Genomic DNA, 14253 nt, shown 5'->3' with positions numbered 1-14253 from the left:
CCGGTTTGGCTCAGTGGATAGAGCATCGGCCTGTGGACTCAAGGGTCCCAGGTTCGATTCCAGTCAAGGGCATGTACCTTGGTTGTGGGCACATCCCCAGTGGGGAGTGTGCAGGAGGCAGCTGATCGATGTTTCTCTCTCATGGATGTTTCTAACTCTCTATCCCTCTCCCTTCCTCTCTGTAAAAAATCAATAAAATATATATTTTTTTAAAAGGGAATTAATTAGTGGAGACATTTTAATATTGTTATTTGTCCTTTATAATAGAAGTGTGACAGATGAAAGGAAATTAGTAAAATGTATATGAAAATAATATATAAATTTATTAATAAATAAACAGTAACAAAAGGATATAGCAACAACAGAGGCATGATATAAATACGACAAAAACATGATATGCAAACAATAAAAACATGATATGCAAACAACAAAAACATGATATAAAAACAACAGTAATGCAAACAATGACTGATAAAGTGATTCAACTTATTCTAATATCTCCCTGTACACCACATTAAGAGTGAAAACACTTTCAGAGTGCTTGACTAATTTCCCTTGTGCTGAAGTACTTAGAACTTTAACTGTAATGTTACATGCTGTTCAAACTCGAGAGAAAGCAACATATAACTGACCATGTGCAAAAATGGGTTCAGGTAGGAATATGCCTACTATGTCTAGAGTTTGTCCTTGTGATTTATTAATAGTCATCACAAATGCTGGCATCACGGGAAACCGTCATCGAATCAATTTAAATGGGAGGCCAGTGTCAGATGGGGACAAATCAATTCTTGGAATCAGAACAACCTCTCCCTCTGCAGATCCTGTTAATACTTCAGCTTCAATAATGTTAGGTCATAATCTACTGATAATAAGTCTGGTACCATTACAAAGACCCCATTTACTATTGAGATTTCTCAATAGCATGATGATTGCACCCACTTTCAATTTTAATTTATGACATGGCATTCCTGAAGGAGTAATACTATTAAGAAATTTGATGGGAAAATTTTCCTTTTCAGCATCATCTGTGGAATCAATGGAATCATCACTCAAATATGTGTGAAAATCTCCATCAAGTATATCCAAATTTTCTTCATTTAATTTTTGAACACGCTCATTTTTTGGACAAAGAATTGCATGTTTAGATATATTTTTAATATTATCTATAGATATAGTATTTCCAAAGGTAGCTTCAATAATAGATCCATTACAAAGGGGATCTATAGGGGATTTCAATAATTTCATAGGGGATTTCAATAATATCCATTCCTATATGAAAACTGCTATCAAGTTTGCCATCTCCAAGTTTTACTAACCATCCACTATAAGCAGAATCCTCTGATCTCATATTTGTTGTAAGAGACAACTTTCTGAAATATCCCCAAACATTGCAGTACTTTAAACTCGTTTGTACATAGCATGCGGTACAATACTGAGACATTGTCAAAAATCTTCAAGGAGAACTTTCCCACCAAATACAACATTCGAATTTCTCTTAGTATTCTGTCTATGGCGTTTATAGCATGACTGGATGCCATGGTGCATTCATCAATAATGAGAAGTTGGGCCTTTTTAATAGTTTTAGCAACTTCACTCTTTATATTGAGTCTAGAAATTGAAGTTTCATTTAATGGAATCGGTAATTTAATTTATATTGGGAATGAAAGGTGCTTCCACCGAGAAGTAAATTTGCAGCAATTCCTGTAGATGCTGTGGGTAAAACAGTACTACCATGGCCTCTAATATAATGTATTAAAACTTTATACAGATATGCAGGTGAATAGAATTCCTAACTGGCAGGCCCCTGACAGCAAACTGGCCACCTATGGATTACATGAGGAATGGGGCTCCCTCCTCCCTCTTGTCACGGTCCAGGGTGCAGGTGAATGGTGTTCCTGGCTGGCAGACCACTGACAGCAAGCTATCCAACAGCAGATTCTGTGAGGAATGGGGCTGCCTCCTCCCTACTGTCAGGGTCTGGTTTGAAGGCCGGACTCAATACTTCCATGCTCTCCTCTGAGGGTGGGTTCCTGCCTGAAACCTCGCCCTCCGGGGAAACAGCTGGGGGAGGGCACAGCCGTTTCCAAGACGACCCCTGCAGGACTGACTGACTTCCAGTTGGTCATGCTTCTGGCCATGATGTTACACCCAGGGTTTTTATATAAGTAGATTAGAGGCCCCGTGCATGGATTCATGCACTGGTGGGGTCCCTCAGCCTGGCCTGCAGGGATCGGGTGAAACTAGCTCTCCGAAATCCCCTGAGGGGTCCCGGATTGTGAGAGAGTGCAGGGCCTCTAGTTATAAATAAATTTAAATGGAAAATACCATATGATTTCACTTATATGAGGAATCTAAAGAACAAAATAAACAAACAAAATTGAAACAGACTCATAGACACAGAGAGCAAACTGGTGAATTCCAGTGGGGGGGGGGGGGTGAGAGATGGATGAAAGAGGTGAAGGTATTAAGAAATACAAGCTGGTAGTTGCAAGATAGCCATGGGGATGTAAGTAAGCTTAGGTAATGGAGTTAATAATCCTCCTATATAATAAGAGAGGAATATGGAAATTAGGCCAGGACTCCTAATGTCACAACCGCTGGGGGTGGGGGGAGGTGGGAGCAGGGCCTGCGCTGGGGGTGAGCCTGTGGTACCTCCTCTGGAGTTGGGGAGCTAATGACCGACGGGCTCCTGCCTTCCTCCAACAGCCTTTTCCAGCAGGCATGGGGTTGCTGAGACCCAGGCTGTGCCTCTTGCCACAGATCCACAGCTTTCCGGAGACCGACTCTACCAGTCCGCCGGGAGGCCATGTGGCTGGGCCGCAGGATGCCTGAACCTGGTGCCCATTCAAGACATGAAACAGAGAGGAGGTGTGGGAGGAAATCCAGAGAATGGGATGTGGGGGTTTAAGACTCACTTCCTTTGGGCTTTGTCCTTCTTGGTCTTGGTCCTTTTCTTTCAGGCTTAGAGCATAAGCACTAACGGAGAGAGGGATAGATGAAGGCCAAATGTGGAAGAAGAGGTGACCCAGGTGAGGATGGAGACCTAGCAGCGGTGTGAGGCCCGACTGTGGGCCGACTGAAGGGTGACTCCCAGGCGAGTGCCCTGGCTTTGGCGAAGCAGCCTGCCAGGAGGTGAGCAGCCCAAGGGTCACAGAGCTGGGCTGCACTGTCCCTCTATGAGGACACCCCACACAGGCGCTGCCTTCACCAGCAGGCCCTGGGCAACATCTGCAAATTCGACTGCACCCTCTAACATTCTGGGCAAAGAACTGACTCTGTGCCCCTCTGGGTACCAGGCTTGCTAGGAGTGTGCCGTCACCAATGTCACAGATCAAAGGCAAAAACCTGGTGAGGCAGGGTGCACCAGAGGGGGCTCTGGCAGGGAGCCAGCAGGCGGGGATCTGCCTCACCTGTGGAGAGCAAGGTTCTGCAGTGGCCCCAAGACACTGGTCAAGCCGGTGGGGAACAAGGGGCATGGAAGGACGCCCAGGCAGAGGGGCGCGGACCCGCAGTGGAAGGGTGCCACACTGCAGGGTACCCAACTGACTGACCTGATTCAGAGAAGCTCCCAGTGCTAACCGGGCATCGCCCAGGCAGCCTTCGCACTTCAGAAGCTGTGACTCCTGCTCCTGCCTTGCCCCAAAAGCATGCCTGCACCCACCCTGCACCACAGCAGCGCATGCCTGCGCTGTGATTGTGAGTCCTACCACCTGCTCTGGAGAAGGGGGGGGGGGAGTAAAGAATGGGGGAGGAGTGGGGACGGGGAAGAGAAAAGAATGTGGAGCATCCAGGATGAAGAGGTGCTTGAGAACGAGGCTCAGAAGCCTCACGGGGAGGTTTGTTCTGTTTGTCCCCCAGCAGCCCCTTAGGAAGGGTGGAGCGCACCGCTGTGAGGACTTCTCGCGCGCTGAGTCCAGTTCCACAGCCAACTGGAGTTGGCCTCAGTTTCCTAGTCTGTAAAATGGATTAAGCATGTCCTAGCGCCTTTGCTGAGCTTTGAAGGCCAATTGAGATACTATATAAAGAAAATGAGGGAAGAAGTGAGAAAGAAAAGGAAGGACGAGCAACACAAAAGAAAGACTGGAAGGAACCAGTAAACCTATTGTCACTTAAATAGGGAATATAGTCAACAGTGTTGTAATGACGGTATGAAGCCAGGTGGGTACTGGAAATATCGGGGAACACTTTGTAAAGTATATGATTGTCTAACCACTATTCTGTAACTAATATAAAACCTGAAACTAATACCAAATAATATTTAATGTAAAGAAATGAAAATAGGAGTGAAATTTTCATGAATTTCAAAGTTTAAATAAAGGCTGTAAAGGAAGGAAGGGGGAGAATAAAAATAGTGTTTTTCATTTTACCACTTTATTGTCATTTCAGTACATGAAAAAGACAGTTGTCTTTATATGGTGCTTTTATGCTTTTCTAAGTCATTATCTCATTTGATGTTTAGGGCAACTTAAAAACAAGATAATTATTCCCTCCACTATTTAAAGAAAGGACATCTTGGTGTCTGGTCCCAATGATTCAATCATCAAACCCTTATTGTAAAGCAGGTTTAATGAAATTTTCTGTGAAGGGTCATATCTAGACTAATCAAAGCCTTGGGGGTGATCAGGCCAGCAGAGGAGGGCAGTTGGAGGCAATCAGGCCAGCAGGGAAGCAGTTAGGTGTCAATCAGGACAGTAGGGGAGCAGTTAGGGGGTGATCAGGCTGGCAGGCAGAAGTGGTTAGGGGCAATCAGGCAGGCAGGCAGTCGAGCAGTTAGGAGCCAGCGGTCCTGGATTGTGAGAGGAATGTCCAACTGCCGGTTTAGGCCCAATCCGGCAGTCGGACATCCACTGAGGGGTCCCAAATTGGAGAGGGTGCAGACTGGGCTGAGGGACTCCCCCCCCCCCCCATGCACAGATTTTGTGCACCGGGCCACTAGTATTGAGATAACTATGTTTTGAGCCAGTTGGGATACTGGAAATGTCAAGGGGAACACTATGTAATGTGTATGATTGTCTAACTACTAAGCTGTACATCTAAAATCAATACAAAATAAAATTGAGAAAAATAAAAAAAAAGAGATAAGTAAAGTGGATTAAAAAAAGAAAAAACACCACTTCAACTATATGCTATCTGCAAGAAACTCACTTCAAACATAGCAACAAAGGTAGTTTGAAAACAAAAGGATGAAAAGATTTATCATGGAAACATTAATCTGTTAATATCAGCTAAAGTAGACTTCAGAACACAAAATTACTAGGGACAAAGAGAGGCATTTACATTATGTTGAAAGGATCAATCCAAGAAGACATAGCAATCCTAAATGTGGATGCACACAACAAAGTTTCAAAGTACATGAAACAAAAACTGAGAATGCTGCAAGGCAAAATAGACAGATCTGCAATTAGAGTTTCAGAGTTCAACACTCTCTTAGCAATTGATAGAACAACTAGACAAATTCAGCAAAGATAAAGAACTCAACAGCACCATCAACCAAGAGGATCTAATTGACATTTATAGAACACTTCATACAACAAAACAAGAACACATAATTCTTTTCAACTACTCATGGAACATTGGTCAAAATAAGCCATATCCTAGGGCCTAAAACAAAACTTCATAAATTTAAAAGAACAGAAATCATAGTGTTTTCTGGCTATAATGGAATCAAACTAGAAATAAATAACAAAGATAACAAAACACTTGGAAACTAAACAACATAATTCTAAATAATTCATAGGTCAAAAAAGTCTCAAAGGAAATGTTTTTTATTTAATTTTTTAAAATATATTTTTACTGTTTTCAGAGAGGAAGGGAGAGGGAGAGAGATAGAACCATTAATAATGAGAATCATTGATCAGCTGCCTCCTGCATGCCCCGCACTGGGGATCGAGCCCACACCCAGGCATGTGCCCTGACCAGGAATTAAACAGAGACCTCCTGGTTCATAGGTTGATGCTCAACCACTGAGCCACACTGACTAGGCTTAATTTTGTTTTTAAATTATAGTTTACATTTAATATTGTTTAATGTTAGTTTTATATTAGTTTCAGGTATACAGCATAGTGGTTAGACAATCATACACTTTCCCCTGATATTTCCAGTACCCACCTGGCTCCATACATAATTATTACAATAATATTGACTATATTTCCTATGCTGTGACTATTTACATCCCCGTGACTATTTTGAATCTATAAATTTGTACTTCTTAATCCCTTACCTTTTCTCACCCAACCCTCCAACCCCCCTCCCCTCTCACAACCATCAGTCTGCTCTCTGTGTCTATGAGTCTGTTTCAATTGTGCTTGTTCATTTATTTTGTTCTTTAGATTCCACATATAATTGAAATCATATGGTATTTGTCTTTCTCTAACTTATTTCACTTAACATAATACCCTTTAGGTTATCCATACTGTTACAAATGGAAAGATGTCATTCTTTTTATAGCCAAGTAATATTCCATTGTATAAATGTTCAACCACTGTTTTGTCCACTCCTCTATTGATGGGCACTTGGCTTGCTTCCATATCTTGGCTATTGTAAATAACACTGCAATGAACATAGGGGTGCATATATTCTTTCAAATTAGTGTTTTGAGTTTCTTCTGACATATACCCAGAAGTAGAATCACTGGATCATAAGGCAGTTCCATTTTAAAATATTTTATTTAGGACCCTCCATACAGTTTTCCATAGTGGCTGCACCAACCTGCATTCCCACCAACAGTGCATGAGGGTTCCCTTTTCTCTACATCCTCATCAGCACTTGTGGCTTATTGATTTATTGATGATAGCCATTCTGACAGGTGTGAGGTGATATCTCATTGTGGTTTTACTTTGCATATCTCTAGGAATAGTAACATTTTATATATCTACTAGAATTTTGTATAACTACAAAATTCGTGCACAGGAGAGGGGGGTCCCCTCAGCCCAGCCTGCACCTTCTCCAATCTGGCAGTCGGACATCCCTCTCACAATCCTGGACCACTGGTTCCTAATCGTTCACCTGCCTGCCTGCCTGATAGCCCCTAACTGCCCCCACTGCTGGCCAGATCGCCCCCAACTGCCCTCTATCTGCCAGCCTGGTTGCTCCTAACTGCCCCCCCCCCCCGCCAGCCTGGTCACCCCTTACTGCCTCCCCTGCTGACCTGGTTGCCCTCAACTGCCCCCTAACATCCTGGTCACCCCTCATGCCTGCCCCCCCCCTCCACCAGCCTGGTTGCCCCACTCAACCTGCTGTTTGTTGTGCCCAGATTTCAAGATTCCCAAGAGCCCACCAGGGAGCCAGCGGGTCCGATGCAAAAGCCAAGAGTCATTTATTTCAAACCTAGGTCTGGCTCCCCTGCCCTCCTTACTGGCACAGCAGCAGATGGCAGAGAGACCGAAGCCTGATGGGATGGGGGTTTTATAGGAGGGTGGAGTAAGGGCAGGAGAGGGGACTGTGGGCCCTGCTGATTGGCCAGGCGTGAGTTGGTGTCTCATTACACAGGATGTAGTCATATTGATGGCGTTCACTTCCCTTGATTATCATTGGTTAGTCCCTAGAAATCCTGGGCATGGCCAGCAGAGGCCTGGGCCTCCGGGAAGAAGCCCCCACCAAGCACATGGCTCTGCCCAAAAATGGAGGACCCAGGGCAAGATGGAGGGCACAGTCCTCGCCCCTCCCAGGGCGAGCTGAGCCCGGGCTCCAGGGGCCAGTCCGGTTGCCGGGGGTCCAGCAGATCGACCAGTTCCAGCCCAGACAGGAAGTCCATGTCCTCTGTCTCATCCCCGGGGGCGCCGGCGATCACCTCCTCCTCCATCTCCTCGGGCGAGGGCACACGCCCCGCCCCACTGTCACTGCTGCCACGTGGGTCCGGTCCAGGGGCGGCGGGCGGGTGGCGGCCTGGGCCGGGCCGCCAGCAGCGTGGTCAGGCTGTGCCTCATGGTGCCTGGCGGCCTGCCCACGTAGGCCCCGCGACAACTCGCCCTTTCACTGTTCAGTTGTTTGGTCATCCTTCACTAACCCCCCTGCTGGCCTGGTCATAGGCAGCCATCTTGTGAGGGTGTGAGGGTCAATTTGCATATTGCCTCTTTATTATATAGAATTGCCCATCTGTATGTCCTCTTTGGAGAAGTGTCTATTCAGGTTCCCTGCCCACTTTCTAATTGAATTCTTTGGGGGTTTGGTGTTGAATTGTATGAGTTCTTTATAAATTTTGGGCATTAACCCCTTATCAGATGTAGCATTGGTATCTTCTCCCACTCTATAGGTTGTCTTTGTATTTTGTTGATGGTTTCTTTTGCTGGCAAAAACTTTTTAGCTTGATGTACCCCCATTTGTTTATTTTTTCTTTTGTTTTCCTTGCCCAAGGAGATACATCAGAAAAAAATATTGCTATGGGAAATGTCAGAGATTTTACTGCCTATGTTTTTTTCTGGGAGTTTTATGGTTTTGAGTCTTACTGGTATATGTAAGTTTTTAATCCATTTTGAGTTTATTCTGGTATATGGCATAAGGAGGTGATCTAGGTTCATTTTTTTTCATGTATCTGATCAATTTACCCAATACCATTTATTAAACAGAGTGTCTTTTATCCCATTGTATGTTCTTGCCTCCTTTGTCAAAAATTAATTGACATATATATAGGTGTGGATTTATTTCTGTGCTCTCTATTCTGTTCCATTGATCTATATGTCTATTTTTATGACAGTACCATGCTGTTTTGATTACTATAGCTTTGTAGTATGGTTTGATATCAGGTAGTGCAATGCCTCCAACTTTGTTCTTCTTCCTCACGGTTGCTGAGGCTATTTGGGGTCTTTGGTGGTTCCATATAAATTTTAGAATTATTTGTACTATATCCGTGAAAAATTCCATTGCTATTTTTTAAATATATTTTATTGATTTTTTACAGAGAGGAAGGGAGAGGGACAGAGAGTTAGAAACATCGATGAGAGAGAAACATCTATCAGCTGCCTCCTGCACACCTCCCACTGGGGATGTGCCTGCAACCAAGGTACATGCCCTTGACTGGAATCGAACCTGGGACCTTTCAGTCCACAAGCTGATGCTCTATCCACTGAAGAAACTAGTTAGGGCTCCATTGCTATTTTGATAGGAATTTCTTAAACTTATAGATTGCTTTGGTTGATATGAACATTTTAACAATGCTAAGTATTCATATCCATGAACAGGTATATGCTTCTATTATTTGCATCTTCTTCAATTTCTGGGCCGAGCCAGCTCAGCCAAGGGTTCGAAAGCCTGAGTGAGGGCGGTAAAGGATGATGAAATGACAAAGAGAATAAACTGGGTCTAGGTGGATCTTCCTGTGCCTGGCTGAGGCCACAGAGAGAGATCCAGAGGCAAGCTGAGCCTTTATTTTATAGCCAGAGGTAAACAAGGTAGTGGTCACCATAGTTATGTTCTTGTGAGTTTCACTTGTTTTGGCAGCACTTGCTACATCTCCCACAGCCCATTAGCTACCCAGGTAAGATTTAGGGAGCATCATAAGGTCAAGTCTAATTATGCTAAAAGGACTGTGCCCTCTAAGCTGGGACCTGTTGGTGGCTTTGCCAACAGGTCAGTCCGAGGCTTAACCCTATAGCCCCGCCCTACAAATTTCTTTCTTTAGTATCTTATTATATTCTGAGTACAGGTCTTTTATTTCTTTGGTTAAATTTATTCCTAGGTATATTATTTTTTGATGCAATTGTAAGTGGGATTTTTTCCTATTTCCCTTTCTGAGAATTCATTATTGGTGAATAAAAATGCAACTGATTTTTAATATTAATTTTGTATCCTGCAACTTTACTGAATTAATTTATCAGTTTTAGTAGTTTTGGGTAGAATCTTTAGGGGTCTCTATGTACAGTATTATGTCATCTGCAAATAATAATAGTTTTACTTCTTCTTTTTCAGTTTGAATGCCTTTTATTTCTTCTTGTCTGATAGCTGTGGCTAGGACTTTCAGTACTATGCTGAATAAGAGTGGTGAAAGTAGAAATCCCTGTCTTGATCCTGTTCTAGGGGAAATAGTTTTAGTTTTTGCTGATTGAGTATGATGTTGGCTGTAGATGTCATATATGGTTTTAATTATGTTCAGGTATGTTCCCTCTATTCCTACTTGGCTGAGAGTTTTTTTATAAAAAATGGGTGCTGGATTTTGTCAAATTCTCTTTCTGCATCTATTGAAATGATCATGTGATTTTGTCTTTAAATTTGTTTATGTGGTGTATATCGCTAATTGATTTGCGAATATTATACCAGCCTTGCATCTCCAGAATAAATCCCACTTGGTCATGATGTATGATATTTTTAATGTATTGCTAAATTTGGTTTGCAAATATTTTGTTCAGAATACTGGCATCTATATTCATCAGGGATACTGGCCTATAGTTTACTTTCTTTGTAGTGTCTTTATCCTGTTTTGGAATTAGGATAATGCTGGCCTCGTAAAATGAGCTTGGGAATCTTCCCTCATCTTGGATTTTTTGAAGTAGTTTGCAAAATATAGGTGTTAGTTCTTCCTTGAATGTTTGGTAAAATTCACCTGTAAAACCGTGTGGTCCAGGACTTTTGTTTGTTGGGAGTTTTTTTCATTATTGCTTCAATTTCACTAGTTTTTGTAAACAGTCTTCAAGTTTTCTGTAATTTCTTGATTTAGTTTTGAAAGATTATATGTTTCTGGGAATTTACCCATTTCTTCCAGATTCTCCAATTTGTTGGCGCATAGGGGAGAGAGAGAGAGAGAGAGAGAGAGAGAGAGAGAGAGAGAGAGAGAGAGAGAGAGATTGGCTGCCTCATGCATGCGCCCCGACTGGGACCTGGAAACCAACCTACAACCCAGATATGTACCCTTCACTGGGAATGGAACCTGGGACCCTTTGGTGTGCAGGTTAACACTCTACCACTGAGCCATACCAACCAAGGCTGTAGGTAATATTTTTAGTATATCTTTATTGATTTAAGAGAGGAAAAGAGAGGGAAAGAGAGATAGAAACATCAATGATGAAAGAGAATCATTTATTGACTGCCTCCTTCACGTCCCCTACTGGGGATCAAGCCCGCAACCCAGGCATGTGCCCTTGACCAGTATCAAACCTGGGATCCTTCAGTCCGAAGGCTGATGTTCTATCCACTGAGCCAAACCAGCTAGGGCGGTAATATTTTTTTTTTATTGTATTTCTGTGGTGTCAATTGTTTTTTCTCTTTCATTTCTGTCTTTATTTATTTGGGTTCACTCTCTTTTTTCTTCATGAGTCTGGTTAAAGTTTTATCAGTGTTGTTCATCTTTTCAAAGTATCAGCTCTCAGATTCATTGATTTTTTTTGTATTGTTTTTTTAGACTTTATTTTGTTTATTTCCACCTGATATTCACAATTTCCTTTCTTCCACTCACTTTGGGCTTCGTTTGTTGTTCTTTTTCTAATTCCTTTAGGTGCAAAGTTAGATTGTTTATTTGTATTTTTCTTGTTTCTGAAGGTAGGCCATATTGCTATGAATTTCCCTCTTAGGACTACTTTCATTGTGTCCCATAAATTTGGGGTTATTGTGTTTTCATTTATATTTGTCTCAAGGTATCTTTTGATCTCTCCTTTAATCTTACTTTTAACCCATTCATTGTTTAGTAACATGCTATTTAGCCTCAATGTGTTTGTATGTTTTTCAGTTTTTTTCCTTATAATTGATTTCTAGTTTTATACCATTGCAGTCAGAGAAAATGCTTGATATGATTTCAATCTTCTTAAATTTATTGAGACTTGTTTTGTGTCCTAACATGTGGTCTATCCTAGAAAATATTCCATGTGCACTTGAAAATAATATATATTCTGCTGCTTTGGGGTAAAATGTTCTTAAAATATCAATTAAATCCATCTGATCTAGTGTGACATTTAAAACCACTGTTTCCTTGTTGATTTTCTGATGTCAATGGAGTGTTTAAATCACCTACTATGATTGTATTATTGTCAAACTCTTCCTTTATGTCCATCAAAATTTGCTTTATATATTTAGGTACTCCTATGTTGGATGCATAAATGTTTACCAGAGTTATATCCTCTTATTGAATTGCTCCTTTTGTAGTGTTTTTCTTTGTCTCCTACTATAGCCTTTGTTTTAAAGTCTATTTTGTCAGATATAAGTATTGCTACACCAGCTTATTTTTCATTTCCATTTGTATGAAATATCTATTTTCATCCCTTTATTTTCAGTTTGTCTGTGTTTTTCATTCTCATATGGGTCTTTTAGTAGACAGCATATATATATGTGATGTTTTCTTATCCATTCATTTACCCTATGTCTTTTTATTGGAGTATTTAGTCCATTTACATTTAAAGTTATTATTGATAGGTACATATTTATTGCCGTTTTATTATTATAATTATTTAAATTTATTGATTTTTAAAAAATATGTTTTTATTTATTTCAGAGAGAGGAAGGGAAAGAGAGATAGAAACATCAATGATGAGAGAGAATCATTGATCGGCTGCCTCCTGCTCACCCCCTATTAGGGATGGAGCTCACAACCTGGGCATGTGCCCTGACCAGGAATTGAAACATGACCTCCAGGTTCATAGGTCAATGCTCAACCACTGAGCCATGCTGGTCGGGTGGTCCTTGCTTTTTATCACTTTGAATATTTTGTGCCAATCCCTTCTGGCCTGAAATGTTTTTGTTTAGAAATCAGCTAACAGTTTTATGAAAACTCCCTTGTTTGTAAATTTTTCTCTTACTGCTTTTAAGATTCTCTCTTTGTCTTTAACCTTTGCCATTTTCATTATGTGTCTTGGTGTGGTCCTCTTTGGGTTCATCTTGTTTAGGACTCTGCACTTCTTGAATTTGTATGTCTTTTTCCTTCAGCAGGTTAGGGAAGTTTTCAAGTCATTATTTTTCCAAATAAGATTTCAATCACTTGCTCTCTCTTTTCTCTTTCTGGTACCTTTATTATTCAGATGTTGTTATGCTATCTGTTTTCTCAGAGTCCTCATTTTTTAAATTCTTTTTTCATTTTGCTCCTCTGATTGGGTATTTTCTGCTATCTTGTCTTCCAAATCACTGATTCCATCTTCAGCTTCATCTAGTCTACTGTGGATTCCTTCTAGTGTATTATTCATTTCATAGGTTGTATTCTTCATTTCTGACTGGTTCTTTTTATGGTTTCTATGTCCTCTTTTATGCTTACTATCTCTTTGCTTAATTTCTCACTGAGTTCATCCATTCTTCCCTTATAACATGTAAATTCCTTGAACTTCCTTATAACCATTGTTTTATCTCCATTTCATTTAGTTCTTTTTTCTGGGGATTTTTCTTGTTCTTTCATTTGGGGCATGTTTCTTTGTCTCCCAATTTTGGCTGCCTCTCTATATTTATTTCTGTGTATTAGGTAGAGTCACTGTTCACCAAGTTGCTATGCCTTCCAGTCTTGGTATCATGGCCTTATGTAGTAGGTGTCCTGTAGGGCTAGTAGCACACTCTGCCTGATCACCCAAACAAGGTGCTCCAGGAATTTCCCTTGTGTTGGGTTATGTGAACCCACCTCTTATACTTGAGTCTTGATTCATGTTGGCTCCTCCATGCATGGGCTCCACCTTCAGGCTGGCTGACTTTGAGAGTCAGCTCCAAACACTGTATACAAGTTGCTATGTGGGTGCTGAGCACACAAAGTGGAATTCAACTCAGCAGGGTCTAGTACCTGCCAACATTTCCCTTTGGCTGTGCCACTTGTGAAGAGAATCGGGTCCTGCTCTGATGTGGTCTGAAGCCCACCACTGGGTGTGTTGGTTCCGGGCCTCTTGGGAGGGACTCCGGTGCAGGTCAGTGTCAGATGCTGCCTATAATCAAACTTGGGCTACTTGTCTGGAGCTACCAAGTGATTTGCAATTTGTGGCTGCCTCTCCTGGGCCTTGGTGCACGTTAAAGAAGCCAGGCTGCATACCAAGGCTGGCTTCCACCAGCTCTGAGCCCAGGGGCAGGTTAGTAGAAGGCCCAAGGCACCCCAAGACTTGCCTCCAACTGCTGGCTTTCTGTTAGACTCAGTCACTGGAAGAGCCTCTGGCAGTGCATAAGTTGCATGAAATGGTTCTCAGTGAGTCACTGGGAAGGGGTGAGTGCTGTTCACCAAGTTGGTACAGGTTGAAACTCAGTACCAGTGCTGGGTCTGAGGCCACTCAGCAAAATTCTCAGTATACATGAAGGCCAGCCATCACCCACCTGGGACTCACAGGTGGTGTGGCATCTCAGGGGTTGCGGATCCAACCCTTTTTGAGTCTC

This window comes from Myotis nattereri, assembly GCF_964212035.1.
Source record: "Myotis nattereri genome assembly, chromosome: X".
In the NCBI taxonomy this organism is placed as follows: domain Eukaryota; kingdom Metazoa; phylum Chordata; class Mammalia; order Chiroptera; family Vespertilionidae; genus Myotis; species Myotis nattereri.
The sequence above is the reverse complement of the archived record's forward strand: the minus strand, read 5'-3'. Positions refer to the sequence as shown.